The sequence below is a fragment of the Talpa occidentalis genome, unplaced genomic scaffold (assembly GCF_014898055.3).
Source record: "Talpa occidentalis isolate TD23 unplaced genomic scaffold, MPIMG_talOcc4v2.1 talOcc4.8, whole genome shotgun sequence".
In the NCBI taxonomy this organism is placed as follows: domain Eukaryota; kingdom Metazoa; phylum Chordata; class Mammalia; order Eulipotyphla; family Talpidae; genus Talpa; species Talpa occidentalis.
This window is the reverse complement of record NW_023605194.1, coordinates 29,099,829-29,117,317: the sequence shown is the minus strand read 5'-3', so window position 1 is coordinate 29,117,317 and position 17,489 is coordinate 29,099,829. Positions and strand designations below refer to the sequence as shown.

Here is a 17,489-nt window from a genome sequence, read left to right as displayed (position 1 = left end):
GGCACTGGAAGGGATCATGCTCAGCGAAATAAGCCAAAAGAAAAGAAAAATACCGGATGGTCTCACTCATAGCAGGAATCTAGAAAACTTAAATAAGGGACCAGGAAAACGAATAACTATAAGAAAGTGAAAAGCAAAATCAACAAAAAACTACGAACCAGAGACACTTTTAGGGGGCGGGGGTGGGAGGGGAGGGATTGGGTCAGAATGGGGGGCTGCAATTGTATGGGGAATATAAAAATAAAATTTATTATTAAAAAAAAAAAAAAAAAAAAGAAACTGGCAAGGGGGAAGAAAGAGATAACTTACAAGGGAAAACCAATCAGGTTAACTTCAGACTTCTCCGAAGAAACATTAAGGGCAAGAAGAGAATGGAGTAACATATTCAGCAAACTTCAACACAGCAAATGCCAACCAAGAATACTTTACCCTGCAAAGCTCTCCTTACTCTACAATGAAAAAATATGGACCTTCTCAGACAAACAGAAACTCCAGAAATACATTACAACTAAACCCCCACTCCACAAAATTCTACAAGTCCTAAAACCAAAACCAACAGACAAATGAACAAAAAGAACAGAATAAATCAAGGAATAAATTCACAAGAAAGACCCCAAAATGGCAAATACAGATGCCACCATATCACTATTAACTCTAAATGTAAATGGATTAAACTCATCAATAAAAAGACACAGAGTAGCAGGCTGGATTAAAAAACAAAATCCAGGGCCTCCCTGGTGGCGCAGCGGTTGAGCACTGGGTTGCGAAGCTGCCCGCAGCCTCTGCAGGGCTGTTCGATCCCCGACTGCTCCTCGGCCAACGAAGGAGGGTACCACATGGCGCGCAGACCTCGCCTACCGCCCGCTGCTCCCCTCAGCAGTGTACTTGGGTCCTTCTGCCTGCTCTGCTCCCCGCTCTGGCTCTGGTGAATTCTCTCACCCTCCCGTGCTTCTGACTGTACCCTGTGCTTATATAAATAAATAAACAAATAAACAAATAAATAAATCTTTAAAAAACAAACAAACAAACAAAATCCAACCTTCTGCTATCTCCAGGAAACACATTTTATCACAGAAGATAAACATAGACTGAAAGTGAAAGGTTGGAAAATCCCTACAAGCAAATGGACCAAAAAAGAAGTCAGGAACAGCCATACTTATATCAGATGAAATAGACTTCAAATTAATTTCCTTGTTTATGATTGGCTAGTTCAGGTTTTCTATTCCTTCCCTCTTAAGTGTTGGATAAAATTACATACTTCTAAGAATCTGTCCATCTCATCTAGGTTATTAAATATGTTTCATATAAGTATTCATATCCTCTGAATTTCTACAGTGTCTATTGTAATATCTCCTTTATAATTTTTGATCCTATTTGAGTTTTCACCCTCTTTTTCTTAAAGTTTTTTCTATTTCACTTTTTCAAAGAACCAGTTTTCGATTTAATTGATTTTTTAAAAGATTTATTTATTTATTTATACAAGCACTGGGTACAGACAGAAGCGCGGGAGGGTGAGAGAATTCACCAGAGCCCGAGCGGGGAGCAGAGCAGGCAGAAGGACCAAAGTACACTGCTGAGGGGAGCAGCGGGCGGCAGGAGAGGTCCGCGCGCCATGTGGGACCCTCCTCTGGTGGCCGGGGAGCAGCCGGGAATGAACCAGCAGTGCAGAGGCTGCGGGCAGCTTTGCAACACAGCGCTCAACCGTTGCACCACCAGGGCGGCCCGATTTAATTAATTTTTTTGAACTGTCTATTTCATTTATTTCAGCTTTAATTTTTATTATTTCCTTCCTTCTGTTGGATTTTGGATTTTTTGATTCTTTTTCTAGTTCCTTGGGATGAGAGACAAGCTTGTTTATTTGGGCACTTTATAATTACTTAATGTGAACCTGCATTGCTTCCCTCTTAGAACTGTTTTTGCTGTGCCCCATATGCTCTGGGTAGTTGTTTCCTCATTATTCATTTGTATCCAAGTATCTTTTGATTTCCTCTTTGATTTTCTCATTAACCCAGTAGTTGTTCAGTTATATGTTGTTCAATATCCATGTATTAGATTATTTCCTCATTTTCCTTTTGTAGTTGATTTTTAAGTTCAGTACCTTTATGGCCAGAGAAGATATATGGCATGATTTCAGTCTTCATGGGTTTGTTGATACTTGCCTTGGGACTCAGTATGTGATCAATCCTGAAGAATGGTCTGTGTGCACTTGAAAATGTTTATTTGGCTTTTTTGGTATGTGGTGCCCTATAAATGTCTGTTAAACCCATGTGATCTAGTTCTTGTTTAGGGTGATTATGTCCATATTTATATTCTGTCTTATTAATCTGTCCATTAGTAAAAGTGGGGTGTTGAAATCTCCAATCACATATGTATTTTACCCTATGTCTCTTTTCAGTTTCGATAGTTTTCCCATGTATTTTGATGGTCCTTTATTTGGTGAGTGTTATGTCTCCCTGTTGTGTTATTCCTAATCATTATATAGCATCCATCCCTATTGCTTGTCAACCTTTTAGGTGGAAGTCTATTTTGCCTAATATAAGTGTGACTGTCCCTGCCATCCTTGGGTGCCATTTGCTTGAAGACGACCAAACATATACCTTGCAAACTAACACGATGATAGCTATGTGAGTTATTATAAGGTATACTAAGACAAAAATACCATAAGATATAAGGAGAACATTTACAATAATAAACATTAAACATTATATTAGGACCTCCCCGATGGTGCAGCGGGTGGAACGCAGCTCTGTGAAGCTGTCTGCAGCTCGGGTTCGATTCCCAGCTGGCCAGGTTGCTACCCGCATGGTGTGGCAGACCTCTCCTGTCTCTCCCGCTGCTCCCCTCTGCAGTGTTTTAGGTCCATCTGCCTGTTCTGCTCCCTGCTGTCTCTGGAGGATTCTCTCAACCTCCTGCGCTTCTGGCCTGTACCCCAGCACTTGTATAAATAAATCTTTAAAAAATAATAAACATTAACAAGAGGATACACGTTGAATATGTCTCAAAATATAGGAAGCAATAGCTAAGAAAATTCAGTTAAATCCACAGTCATGGTTAAGATTTTAAAACATCTCTCACAGTAACTAATAGAACTATGAGACATAAACATTCAGGATGAAACAGAAAATTTAAATCTCATGTTTTGAACACTTACACATAGAACATTATATCACTATCATCTGGAGGGTTTATTAACACACAGATTGCTGGACCCCACCACAAAGTTTCTGATCCTGTGGCTGAGGATCAAATATTTCTATTTGTAACAATTTATCAGGCAAGTATTGCTACTGGTACAGGGAACAGTATTTCTTGTTTACTTCAGAATCAAATATTTCTTTCCCTGTCACCATTCAAATTCTGGTCCACTAAGCATAAATTAATTTTTCAAGAGGATCAGCAGTGAAAGAAATAAAGCTGATGAAATAATAAGCTGTCTTACATTTGGGAACAAGGTGGAGCATAAATCAATATGAGAAATGATAGACTAAAATAAGGGCCTTTTTAGAATTGAGGTATTTGTAGAAAGGGGAGACAGAAGAGGCAGGGGAGAGAGGAAAGAGGAAGTTCATTCACTTTTGCCTTTTTTTTTTTTTTTAAGTTAACTGGCTCTAACAGTCATGGATAGTGGTGACTTTAGAGCTAGTTAGTGGTAATTGTAGCAAACAATTTAAGGGAATTCTCCAGAGCTCCATTGGGCCCTTGTTAGCCCTGAATACTATGAGTAAGAAGCTTCCGCACAGAATGTCTCTGCACACTTGGGTTTATAAAGTAATAAATTCATTCCCTAGCCTACCTGCCATTCTAGTGAGTATAAATTAGCAGATAATTCCTTAGGGATATTTTTCTCATAGTTCAACTTGAAAATGTTTTCTATGAAAGTTACATGCCTGTGGGAAATAATAAAATGTTGCCTTTGTTATTGCGCTGATTTTCTAAGTAATTATGCAGGAAAGTAGTTATCAGGCATTTCCTAAGAAAACTTCAGTGAATCTGCCATTTGAGATTAGAGTGGAATTACATAAAATAGTTACAAAGCATTCAAATTATTAAATATTATAGTGACTGAGTATTGGTCCCAGAGTGGATGAAGGTGAATAGAAATAAAAGCATAAATAATTATAGGAAAGGTTGTAGGTAATTTGGAGAAAATATGTTTTTTTCTTTCTCAAGCACTGAATGCAGCTATGAAATAGAATAGATGGAGCAGCTGTCGCAGGACACTATAAAGAGAATAACAAGCAGGAGGGTTGGAAACAAGACAAGAATTGAATATACTACTGAATCAATGCTGAATATCAGGTTTTATTTATTAATTTAATATCATCTTGTCCTCTTGCCTCTTGGTCCAAGAGAAGTTATAGACACAAAAGTGACCAGCAATGGAGACTAACCAAGGTCCCATGTTTCTGGTCATAGAATCTAAAAAAGGAGTTCCAGGGAAATCAAATATATCAGGGAGAACTTGTGTGACATTGTGTGTGAGCTGATCTGACCCTAATTAATATTATAAAGATTTTGAAAACAGAATTACCAGAAATATTTCTGGCCAAAAACTGCCACTGGGTGATGCACGTGTGGAGAAGATCTAAAGAGCTCTACAAAGATTTTGAAATCTGAATTGACATTGCAATGACAGGCTTTAGAAAATGTGATTGAATTTATGGCATAGATGTAATTGGTCAATTTCTTGCCAAAATAAAAATATCAACTTTCTCTATAGGATTTTAAAAAGACTGAGTCTGAAAAAATGATATTTTATTTCAGAATTTTGACATGTATGATCAATGAGGAAAAGCTCAATTCTCACGGGAAAAGAAAATCTACAAACATCAGTTGACATTGACATGATGCAGATCTTGAAATTAGCTTACAAATCAGTTACTTAAATAGTCTAACATGCAATTGTAATCACTCTGAAAATAGATGTATCGATGTACTCAGCAGTCATGTAATAAAGGAAATATTTGAGTTGAAATACACAATAACTGAAATTTAAAAATCAAATGAATTTCATTTGATTATACTTTCATTTATTATGCTTTCAAAGCATAATAGAAGTGAGTGGACACTGAACCTGTCAATGAAATTGAAAATAGATCAATGGAAATTATCTAACAAGGAAAATAAAAAGAAAAAATATGTCTAACAATGAAAAGTGTCTCAGTATCCTGTCAGAAAATAATAAAAGGTATAATATAATTGTTATCAGAGTCAAAGGAAAGCAGTTTAGTACTCATAAATACATCTTTAGAGTAGTGGCTGAAAACTCCCTAAATTTAACAAAATCCATAAACCTACAGGTTCAAGAAGTTGAGTAAACATCGAACAGGATCAACCTAAAGAAATTATATGCTCAGACCAATCATTTTCAAACTCTTAAAAACTAACATCATAGAAAACTATTAAAATCAACCAGAAAATAATGTCACATTATCTGTAGAGGCGAGCATTTTGAATGACTGCTGTGCCATGTGGGTGGCTCCCTGGCCGGGTGGGGATCGAACTTGTGTGGCAGAGACTGCAGACAGCTTCATAGGTTGCATCTTAACCTCTTGAGCCACCAGGGAGGCCCTTTTATTTCTTTCAATAAATATTTTATATTTTTTTCAATATACAAGTCTCCCTGGCTAAGTTTATTCCTAAGATTTTATTCATTTTCATGTTATTGTTAGTGGACCTGTCTTTTCTTAATTTCAGTTTTGAAGTCCAATGTGTTATCCTTTGGATAAATATTTGTGCAAATAGATACTTACACTGGTATATCTGGGGAGGAAGGAGTTCGTGCAGCCCAGTCTGGCTGTAGGGTAGGGTTTGTTTTCCTTATTTAACCAGCCACCCTTTGTCTTTTCATTGGTGAGCTCAGTCCATTTATATTAAGGGTGATTACTGGTATATTAGGACTTGCTTCTGCCATTTTGTCTTCAGTTTTCTAGTCTATCCATTTCCCTGTTCAATTTTTTTTTATGGATTTTCTACTCTGATTTAAATAGGAGAGTTTCTTTTAACATTTAGTGTAAGGATGATCTAGTGTCGGGAAACTTTATTTTTGTCTGTGTGTGACTGAGAGAGACTACCAACATCTACCCACTGAGTAGCCACAGGAGGCAGAAGCTGGGTCAGGATCACACTCCCACCCACTCAGTGAGTGAGAGTTGTATACCTCCACTGAACCCAACCAATCCTAGAAGCCCACCTGGTCCAAGAGTGCTGCAACTGTGCCACCCCAACATAGTATGATGGTGTACCCCATACAAGGAAAGCAATTTAAGTGCCTATCTTGCACAGCTAGAAGGGAACGTACTCCTGAACTCATAAAACATCACCTGCCCAAGACCAAGCCATTGAGGCCACAAGAGACAGTAGAGTTGCCTAATGTCTAGAGGCAAACATAGAGAATCAGCCATAATGAAAGAGAAACACAAAATTCCAGGAAAAGAACGTAGAGAAATGGAATTAAGCAAACTATCTGATGGAGAGTTGAAAGTAACAGCTAGAAAGATACTCACTCAACTTGGAAGAATGAACATAGTGAAAATTCTAACAAAGAGATAGAAAATCTTCAAAAGATCCAATAGAACTTTTAGATGTAAAGAATACCGTAATGTAACTGAAAACAAAAAAGGCAGTATAGAGCTTGAACAGCAGACTGAATTAAGTAAAGGAGTGGATAAGTGAACTATAAGACAAATTAATATTAAGACTCATCCAGACAGACCACAAAAGTTAAAAGAGAATTTGAAACAGGATACCTTTAGAAAAAAATCACAAATACATGGAGACAAGAAACGTGCTGCTAGAAAACTATTGGGTTAAAGAGAAATCCAAACTGTTTGGAGACAAAGGAAAATAAAAATAATACTGAATAAAATATTCATGATGCAATGAAAGTGGTACCAACAGGGAAATTTTTAAAAATTTTTATATATTTTTTACATCATTTCTCATTTTTGTACAATATATGCATTTTCATCTTGGTTATAGTCCCCATGCAATTCCCACTCCCCTCCCCTTGTTTTGATGCTACTCCCTCCTGCCCCTACCCCCCCTAGTGTATCTCTTATAGTTGCTTGTTGATTTTGATTTTTACTTTATTACAATTATTCTTTTTCCTGGTCCCTTATTTAGGTTTTCTGAATTCTTGCTATGAGTGAGACCATCAGTATTTTTCTTTTTCTTTCAGGCTTATTTAGCTGAGCATGATCCCTTCCAGCACCATTCATGTTGCTGCAAATTGCATGTGTTTATCTTTTTTGATTGCTAATATTCCATTGCGTATATGTACCACATCTTCTTGATCCAGTCATCTATTTTGGGGCATTTGGGTTGTTTCCATAGCTTAGCTATTGGAAACAGTGCTGCTATAAACATAGGAGTGCAGGTGCTCTTTGGAATTAATGTTTCTGTGTCCTTTGGGTAAATACCTGGGAGCGGAATTGCTGGATCATATGGAAGCTCCATCTTTAGCAGGTTGGGGAATCTCCACACAGCTTTCCATACTGATTGGACCAGTTTACACTCCCACCAGCAGTGCAGGAGAGATCCTTTTTCTCCACATCCTCGCCAACATTTGTTGTTGCTAGTTTTTTTAATATGTGTCATTCTCACTGGTGTAAGATGGTATCTCCTTGTAGTTTTGATTTGCATTTCCCTGATACAAGTGATGTTGAACATTGTTTCATATGCCTGTTGGCCATTTGCATTTCCTCTTCAGAGAAGTTTCTTTTTAGCTCTTCTGCCCATTTTTTTAAAGTGATTTTTTTTTAAAGATTTATTTATTTATACAAGCACTGGGTACAGTCAGAAGTGTGGGAGGGTGAGAGAATTCACCAGAGCCAGAGCGGGGAGCAGAACAGGCAGACTGATGAAATACACTGCTGAGGGGAGCAGTAGACATGGCAGGAGAGGTCTGTCGCACCAGGTGAGACCCTCGCCAGTGGCCGGATTAAACTGGCACTGTAGAAGCTGAGGGCAGCTTTGCAGCCCAGCACTAAACTGCTGCGCCACCAGGGGAGGCCCTCTTCTGCCCATTTTTTGACTGGATTATTTATTTTTGTTGAGCCTCATCAGCTCTTTGTAGATTTTTGTGATCAGTCAGTCCTTTACCATTAGTGTTGTGTGTAAAAATTTTCTCCCAATTGGTGGGGTGTCTCTGTGTTTTGGTTGCGTCTCTTTTGCTGTAATTTGATGTAGTCTCAGCTGTTTATCTTTGCCTTCACTATCACTGCTTTGGGTGATGTGTCTTTAAAGATGTTGCTGAGGTGTATGTCATGTAGTTTTTCACCTTTATTTCCTTCTATATATTTTATGGTTTCAGGTCTTATGTCTAGTTCTTTACTCCATTTTGAGTTGGTTTTTGTGCATGGTGTGAGGTAGTAGTCAAGCTTCATTGTTTTGCATGTAGCAGCCCGGTTTTCCCAGCACCATTTATTGAACAAACTTTCTTTTTTTTTTTTTTTTAAATAATAAATTTTATTTTTATATTCCCCATACAATTGCAACCCCCCCATTCTGACCCTAATCCCTCCCCTCCTGCCCCCCGCTCCCCAAAAAGTGTCTCTGGTTCATAATTTTTTGATTTTGATTTTCACTTTCTTATAGTTATTCATTTTCCTGGTCCCTTATTTAAGTTTTCTAGATTCCTGCTATGAGTGAGACCATCCGGTATTTTTCTTTTTCTTTTTGGCTTATTTTGCTGAGCATGATCCCTTCCAGCGCCATCCATGTTGCTGCAAATTGCATGTGTTTATCTTTTTTGAATGCTGAGTAATATTCCATGGTGTATATGTACCACATCTTCTTGATCCAGTCATCTATTTTTGGGCATTTGGGCTGTTTCCAAAGCTTAGCTATTGTAAACAGTGCTGCTATAAACATAGGGGTGCAGGTGTTCTTTGGAATTGATGTTTTTGTGTCCTTTGGGTAAATACCTAGGAGTGGAATTGCTGGATCATAGGGAAGCTCTATGTTTAGTAGGTCCAGAAATCTCCACACAGCTCTCCATAGTGGTTGCACCAGTTTGCACTCCCACCAACAGTGTAGAAGAGTTCCTTTTTCTCCACACCCTCGCCAACATTTGTTGTTGCTAGTTTTTTTAATATGTGCCATTCTCACTGGTGTAAAATGGTATCTCATGGTAGTTTTGATTTGCATTTCCCTGATTACAAGTGATGTTGAACATTTTTTCATATGCCTGTTGGCCATTTGTATTTCCTCTTCAGAGAAGTTTTTTTTTAGCTCTTCTGCCCATTTTTGGACTGGATTATTTTCTTTTGAACAAACTTTCTTTGCTCCATTGCATAGTCTGCTCCTTTGTCAAAGATTATAAAGTTGACTGTAAATTTTTGGGTTTATTTCTGGATTTTCTATTTGTTTCCATTGGTCCGTTTGTCTGTTCTTGTTCTAATGCCATGCAGTTTTCATTATTATGGCTTTGTATTATAGTTTGAAGTCTGGGAGTATGATACCTCCATTCCCTTTTTTTTTTCAGGAGAGCTTTGGCTATTTGGGGTTTTTGGTGGCTCCATATGAATTTCCTCAATATTTGTTCTATTTCTTTGAAGAATGTCATTGAAATTTTTATTGGAATAGCATTGAATCTGTAAATTGCTTTTGGTAGGATGGCCATTTTGATAATGTTAATTCTTCCAACCCATGAGCAGGGATGTCTTTCATTTCTTTTTTTAAAAGAGCTTCTTTATAGTTTTTTTTTTTTTAATATTTATACAAGAACCGGGGTACAGGCCAGATGTGCAGGAGGGTGAGAGGATTCACCAGAGTTAGAGTGGGGAGCAGAACAGGCAGACGAACCGAAATACACTGCTGAAGGGAGCTGTGGGCGAGACAGGAGAGGTCTGCCGTGCTATGTGGGTTGCTCCCCGGCTGATGGGCATTGAACTGGCAGTGCAGAGGCTGCAGACTGCTTCACAGCACTGTGCTCAACTACCTGCACCACCAGGGAGGCCCATCTTTCCATTTCTTTGTATCTTCTTCTATTTCTTTAACAGTGTTTTATAGTTTTCTTTGTATAGGTCCTTTGTGTTTATTCCCAAGTATTTGATTTTTTTTTGTTTTGATAATAAAAGGGATGGTTTTCTTGATTTCTTCTTCAGATTGATTGTGTATAGGAAGGCTAATGATTTTTGTGTTGATTTTGTATCCTGCTACTTTACTAAATTGATTAATTAGTTTGATTAGTTTTTCTGTGGAGTTTTTGGGGTTCTCTCTATATATTATGATATCATCTGTGAATAGTGACAGTTTAACTTCTTCCTTCCCTATTTGGAATCCTTGTATGTTTTTCTCATCTTATTGCTCTGGCTAGGACTTCCAGTATTATATTGAAAAGCAGTGGTGAGAGTGGACATCCTTGTCTTGTTCCAGATCTTAGTGGAAATGCTTTTAACTTTTCACCATTGAGAATTGTATAGGCTATGGGCTTGTCATATATGGCATTTATGATGTTGAAGTATGTTCCTTGTATCCCGAGAATTTCAAGGGCCTTTATCATAAATGGGTGTTGTACTTGTCAAAAGTTTACTCAGCATCTATTGAAATTATCATATGGTTTTTATATTTCTTTTGTTGATGTGTTGGATTACATTGATTTTTGGGTGTTGAATCATCCTTGTGTCTCTGGAATAAATCCTACCTGGTCATGGTGAATTATCTTATGGATATATTCCAACAGGGAAATTATAGCAAGACAAGCTTATATCAAGAAACAAACACTCAAATAAATAATCTAACATGCATCTAGAAGAACTAGAAAAAGAGTAACAAGTAAAACCAAATGTCAATAGAAGCAAGGAAGGAAATAATAAAAAACAAAGTATAAATGAGTTGAGACCAAATAAAATACAAAAAAAAATCAATGAACTAAAATCTTTTCTTTGAGAAGTAAACAAAATTGACAAACTTAGCTAGACTCAGTAAGATAAAAAGAGAAAAGACAAAAACAGAATCAAAATGAAAGTGGAGAAAAGACAATGTATACCAAAAAAATACAATGAATCATAAAACATTACAATGAACATCTCTATGCCAACATATTGAATAACCTGGAGAAATGGATAAAATCTGAGAATCATACAACCTTCTGAGATTGAAATTATGAGATGGAAAACCAATCAGTAGTAAGGAAATAGAAAAAAAATCATAAAACCTCCAAAAATCTAAATTTCTGGTGAATTCCATCACATACTCAAAGATTTAATATCTATAACTCTTACATTTTTCACAAATTGAAAGTTTCCCAATTCTTTTGATGAATGATATTCATCACCCTGATACAAAAACTAGGCAAGGATAGCCCAAAAATTGAAAAGTAGTGGCTAATATCCCATGAACATAGTTGCAAAATTTCTTAAAATAGTAGCAAACCTAATTTAACAATAATTTAACCTAATTTAACAAATCCTTTAAAAAAGGATTTTTTATAGACTGCCTTTTTAAAAAAAAGATTTATTTATTATGCATGCAAGAGCTGGGGTGTAGGCCAGAGGTACAGGAGCACGAGAGGATTCACCAGAGATAGAATGGGGAGCAGAACAGGTGGATTGATTGAAATACAGTGCTGAGAGGAGCAGTGGGCAAGACAGGGGAGGTCTGCTGTGCCGTGTGGGTTAGCACCTTGACTGGTGATAGAAGTTGTGCTGCAGTGGCTGCAGATAGCTTCAGTGCTGAGACTTAACCCCTTGCACCACCAGAAAGTCCTTAAAAGGATCTTATACCATGATCAAGTGGGATTCATTTCGGGGATGCAAGTATGGTTTGCTATATATAAATCAATGTGATATATCATTCTAACAAAATAAAGGAGAATATATAATTCTATCAGCAGATGAAGAGAAAACATTTGACAAGATTCAGGAAAAAGAATCCTCAATAAAATGGGCATAAAAGTAATGTACCTAACATAGTAAAGTCCATATATAGAAAATCCATAATTAATATCAAATTCAATAGTGAGAAACTGACAGCTTTTATATTAAGATCATGAATAAGACAAGATGAGCACTCTCACCATACTATTCAACATAGTATTGGAAGTCCTAGCCCGACAATTAGGCAAGAAAAATAAATAAAATATATCTAAATCTGAAAGCAAGAAATAAAACTGTCATTACACAAAAACATTATTCTAAATGGATTAAAGACTCGAATACATATCTGAAATTATAAAATAAATAAAATATTCAGCAAGATCTTAACATCAACCTTGGTGATGTCCTGATGGTGTTGTTTCCAATAGAAACAGAAAAAAAGCTAAAACAAATGAGACTACATTAATCAAAAAAAGCTTCTTCCCAGAAATCATTGCCAAAACAAAGAGGCAACCTAATCAATAGGTGAAGATATCTGAAAATCTTATTTCCAACAAGTAATTAATACCCAATATATATAAACAATGCATGTGACTCTGCTCACCTTTTTAGTGGTTTGACCATGATGAACTGATTTATAATAAAAAAAAATGCTGATTATATATCACATCTTCTTGATCCAGTCATCTATTTTTGGGCATTTGGGCTGTTTCCAAAGCTTAGCTATTGTAAACAGTGCTGCTATAAACATAGGGGTGCAGGTGCTCTTTGGAATTGATGTTTCTGTGTCCTTTGGGTAAATACCTAGGAGTGGAATTGCTGGATCATATGGAAGCTCTATGTTTAGTAGGTCCAGAATTCTCCACACAACTCTCCATAGTGATTGGACCAGTTTACACTCCCACCAACAGTGCAGGAGAGATCCTTTATCTCCACATCCTCGCCAACATTTGTTGTTGCTAGTTTTTTTAGTATGTGCCATTCTCACTGGTATAAGATGGTATCTCATGGTAGTTTTGATTTGCATTTCCCTGATGACAAGTGATGTTGAACATTTTTTCATATACCTGTTGGCCATTTGCATTTCCTCTTCAGAGAAGTTTCTACACCATGGAATATTACTCAGCATTCAAAAAAGATAAACACATGCAATTTGCAGCAACATGGATGGCGCTGGAAGGGATCATGCTCAGCGAAATAAGCCAGAAAGAAAAAGAAAAATACCGGATGGTCTCACTCATAGCAGGAATCTAGAAAACTTAAATAAGGGACCAGGAAAATGAATAACTATAAGAAAGTGAAAATCAAAATCAACAAAAAACTATGAACCAGAGACACTCTATGGGGGGTGGGGTGTGGGGAGGGGAGGGATTGGGGTCAAAATAAGGGGATTGCAATTGTATGGGAATATAAAAATAAAATTTATTTAAAAATTGCTGATTAAAAAATGGGCAGTTGGAGAGGCAGACCTCTCCTGTTTCGCCCACTGCTCCCCTCAGCAGTGTATTTCGTCAGTTTGCATGTTCTGTTTCCCACTCTGTCTGTGGTGAATCCTCTCACCCTCCTGTGTATCTTGCCTGTACCCCGGTTCTTGTGTAAATAAATATTTTTAAAAAATGGGCAGAAGAGCTAAATAGATATTTTATCAAAAGAAGTACTGATAGCCAACAGAAAAGATGTTCATCGTTGCTTCTTACTAATAAAGTGCAGATCCAAACCACAATAATATACCACCTCACACCAGTTAGAATGGCCATTATTAAAGAGACAAGAAATAACAAGTGTTAGATAGGATATGTTAGTAGGGATATAAATTGGTGCAGCACCATGGAAACAGTATGAGAATCCTCAAAAAATTAGTGTTAGAAATACCATATGATCCAACTATTCCACTTCTATGTATCTAATTAAAAAATACAAAAGCACTAACTTAAGATATGCATACCTCTATTATCACAGGCCAATGTCTCTGATGAACATAGATGCAACCTAATGATATGAAAATAGCCTCAGGGTCTATTGCCAGATGAATGAATTAAAAAAAAATATATATATATATACATAACACACACACACATATACACAGAGGAGTATTACTCAGCTATAAAAAAGATAAACTCGATTTATAGCTACATGGATGGATCTTTTGGAGATTATGCTTCGTGAGATAAGACAGATGGAGAAAGGGAAATACTATATATTTTATTCATATGTGTAAGACAAAATGAATGAACAAAATAAATGAAAGTATCTTTGGTTTATAATTAGCTCAAGGAATTTGTCTCAATGAAATATTTTGCAGCACAAGAATTCAGTACATAAATCTCCACATCAGGAGTTGTCTTTTACTGGAATTCAAATTCAATTTTGAATTTCTGGTCTTTTTTAATTTTCAAACTCACCCTTCAATCATGGTCTATCTGAAGGTAATATAAAGTGCATTTTATTAATTCATATAGAATAAATTATATCAAATCTTGATTAAAACCTTGGAGGAATTCACACTGTTTTCAGTAGTTTGACCAGGATGAGTTGATTTATTCCTGTAGTTGCTGAACCTCAACCACATCAATATACTTTCAAGTAGCTCAGCTATCAGGGTGGAACATTATTTTCCATGTTTCCCAGTAGCTTGATGCTATCCTCATCAGACATTTCCCAGTGAACTTGAAAGATTATCTACCTCAATAGCCACATTTTATGGGTATATGACTGAAGTGTTTTAGTAATTTGACCAGTTATTTGAGAATCTATGTCTTGTAACCCATGCAAAATGATCCAGATTCTGCTATTAGTACCTTTGTATTGCCACTTCCCCAAGCCATTCCCATTTCCCCAATTTCTGTATTTGCAGTTTCTATAGTGACTTTCCTACTCCATTCTTTGTTTTTCGAATCTCTTTTTCATATAATGTCCGCAACTAGAATACATAGTTAATCATAAACCATCTGTTATTTTTTATTTTACAGATACTTCATTGTAAATAAGATGATATCTGAGCTTTATAATATGACCTTTAAGGCCAAGTATGGTCCAATCAAGGTGTAGGACATAGTTCATAAAATGTGTTTGATTTTCTAACCTCAGAATTTGGCTCAAATATCAAATAAAATGGTGTCAGTGTTTTTAGAATTATTTCCGCTGAAGAAAAAAAGACATTTCTATTTTAGAAATGGGAACTAAAAGTGCATTAATGCTAAAGACTGAGGCAATGGAAATGCTGGATATTAATAGGTGAGTTATCAAATGATAACCTTGATGTCCACCAGGAAAATGCTTTTTATTTTTTTTTAAGATTTATTTATTTATACAAGCACTGGGTACAGTCAGAAGCGTGGGAAGGTGAGAGAATTCACCAGAGCCAGAGCGGGGAACAGAATAGACAGGCTGATGAAATACACTGCTGAGGGGAGCAGCGGGCGCAGCAGGAGAGGTCTGTGCGCCATGTGGGACCCTCGCTGGCCGCCGGAGATTGAAACGGCACTGCAGAGGCTGGGCAGCTTCGCAGCCCATTGCTCAACCGCTGCGCCACCAGGGGAGGCCCAGGAAAATGCTTGATTTTTAAAAATTACTTTAATTAGTAAACTAAGTAGGCAAATAACTTAGATTCTCTCACCTTCAAACATTTGGATGAAATTTTACATCTGTAGAATTACTGTTCCCTTTTTTTCTCTTCTCACACACATTCTGTGTAACAATTTGAGACCCAGACATAAATATGAATTAAGTATTTGAGGGTCTGGAGCTAGAATCAATAATTTAGAAATATAGCAGCATTGATCTGTTGTGGGATATTGCAGTTTTTCCTTCTTAGAAAAGATGCTTGAGACCCAAAACAGTTCTAGATTTTTGAGCAAGGAAATGATACCTATATGGGTTGCTAAACTAATGGCTAAGAACACCAACTGAGAGATTATCTGATATAACATCATACATACCCCAAGGTGAAGGGTACTATTCTTTGGCTAGGCAGGGATGGAATGTGGCCCTAGACATTGGTGCTATTTCTATTATTTCCTTTAAAACAACCCAATATATAATCTTCTATTATTTTAATTACTTAATTGCTTTTTGGTAATCATTAAGTCTGCTGAATGATATTTATGGCTAGAGAGATGTGAAATGAAACAGTATAAATTATGGATTTTTGGAATAAATGAGGTTCTAATTTTAAGTGCATGGTTTATGGTTTATATCACATAGATTCAATAAAGTATTTTGCCAATAAAATCTATAGATTAAGGTGAAAATAATTATGCATAGTGGCAGGAAATATGGTCTTGAGAAAAGAATTGTCTATTAATGGGGTTGTGCAAATCAAGGTCAAGTGAAGTGTGTCGGAGACTTTCAACTAAGAACTCTGTGGAGAGCAACTTCACCAAGAATGAACAGAAATGGTTCTTTGAAGACGTACACTCCGAAGTCATGGATACCCTTTTTATCTTGATATTTTAATTCGGCACATTGTCTCCCTCAGAGCCTGGTGGACCTGCTTGTTCTGCAGAGTGTAGATGACAGGGTTCAGCAGTGGGGTCACCACTGTGTTCACAAGGGCAGCCTCCCTGTTGGATTCCAACCTGCTCATTTGCTTTGGCTTCACATATATAAAGACGCAGCTGCCATACATCAGAGAGAGGACAATGAGGTGAGAAGAGCAGGTGGAGAAAGCTTTCTGTTGCTTCTTGGCTGATGGGAGATGCAGGATTGTGACTATTATCTTGCCATGTGCAATGACGGTTATGATGAGGGATGTCAGAAAGACCAAAAAAGCAAGGACAAAGGCCCAAATTTCAACAGACCTGATGTCAGAACAGGAGAGATGGATCAGGAGGCCAAGGTCACAGAAGAAATGAGGGATGACATTCGGGCCACAGAAGGATAACTGGGAAACCTCCACCACCAGACCAGTGATGAGAGTGAAACCTAATACACAGCAAGCAATGACCAGGAGGATGCAATTTTTCAAGTTCATGATGGTTGGGTAACGCAGAGGCTTGCAAATGGCCATGTACCGATCCAGAGACTTCACTGTCATGAGCAGGAAACCTGCTGCTCCCAGGAATAGTACAACAAAGCCTTGTATAAAACAGGCAACAAAGGAAATAGTTTGCCTGCCTAAGAGAAAGATGACCAGTAATTTAGGAATAACAGTACTTGTGAAGCAACACTCAAAGAAGGAGAAAATGCTGAGAAAGAAGTACATAGGCTTCTTGAGTTGGGAGTCAGCACAGGTGATGGTGACGATGACTGCATTGCCTGTAATGGATGCCAGGTATGCCAGCAGGTGCACCAGGAAGAGGACCTTTCCCAGATGCTAAACAGCAGGGAACCCCTCCAAGGTGAATTCTTGGACAGTGGTCCCATTCTTCATTTCCATGGGCATTTATTTCTACAACAGTCTCACCTGCTGGCCTTTACTGACAATAGACATCACTGGAATCACTAAGTTTTAGGAGCACAAGTCAAGTGAACGGATTACTGCTGGCAATGCACATAGCAAGTTGGTTCCTGTATCAGTGAGTGTTCTTGAATCCCAAAGTTTGTTCAGAGTTGATTCCTGAGTTAGATGAATCTGAATTTAATAGTTCGATATTTAGTTCTAACCCCTGAGAGAATGGTCATTTTTGACAAGTTAATGTTTGTGAACTTCATTTTCACTTTCTAAAA

At 37.2% G+C, this 17,489-nt stretch overlaps 1 pseudogene; it reads right to left on the bottom strand.

Annotated features, from left to right (window-relative positions):
• Positions 1–16,260: 16,260 nt before the first annotated feature.
• LOC119233529 (olfactory receptor 6C74-like) lies at positions 16,261–17,220 on the bottom strand (annotated as a pseudogene).
• Between the last annotated feature and the right edge of the window lie 269 nt (positions 17,221–17,489).